The sequence below is a fragment of the Leishmania donovani genome, chromosome 11 (genome assembly GCF_000227135.1).
Source record: "Leishmania donovani BPK282A1 complete genome, chromosome 11".
Classification (NCBI taxonomy): Eukaryota; Euglenozoa; class Kinetoplastea; order Trypanosomatida; family Trypanosomatidae; genus Leishmania; species Leishmania donovani.
In genome coordinates, this window is record NC_018238.1 from 176,619 (window position 1) to 177,513 (window position 895).

Here is an 895-nt window from a genome sequence, read left to right on the forward strand (position 1 = left end):
ACACGTGCGGCGCCGTTAGATCAGCTCCTATACCTAACCCATGCACCGTGGGATCGATTCATGTGGCAGGGAGCCGATTCACATGCTTCTTAGTGTGTGGTGGTCGTGACGATGATGATGAATGCTCCGTAGGGCTGATAAGGACAGAGACAGGGACATCGATGTGAATGGGCACACACAGACATATCATCGCCCATTTCGAACGGCTACAGGAGCGGCTCAAATGCTCCCCAAAAGAAGCACACGAGAAGAGCGAAACATGGAGTGCCGAAGAGAGCTATCGCGGGTCGTTCGCCGATATAACCGAATTCAACACCAGTACAAGTGTGTCATACGTGAAAGCCTGTTCTCCTCCGAGAGGACGCTACACGCCGGCTGCCCCTGTGGAACACCCGCCTGAGTGAGGCGGACACACGTGCGGCGCCGTTAGATCAGCTCCTATACCTAACCCATGCACCGTGGGATCGATTCATGTGGCAGGGAGCCGATTCACATGCTTCTTAGTGTGTGGTGGTCGTGACGATGATGATGAATGCTCCGTAGGGCTGATAAGGACAGAGACAGGGACATCGATGTGAATGGGCACACACAGACATATCATCGCCCATTTCGAACGGCTACAGGAGCGGCTCAAATGCTCCCCAAAAGAAGCACACGAGAAGAGCGAAACATGGAGTGCCGAAGAGAGCTATCGCGGGTCGTTCGCCGATATAACCGAATTCAACACCACACACACAGCGCCAGTGAGTAACATAAACATCACAGAAACATAGAGAGAGAAGACGACCACCTTTTGTATTTTTTCCTCTGCGTGTGCGTTTCTCTGCCGTACAACACGACTTACACTCCCCACCCCACACTCGGCCGGCCACACGCCCCCATCGCGCGGTGCGAA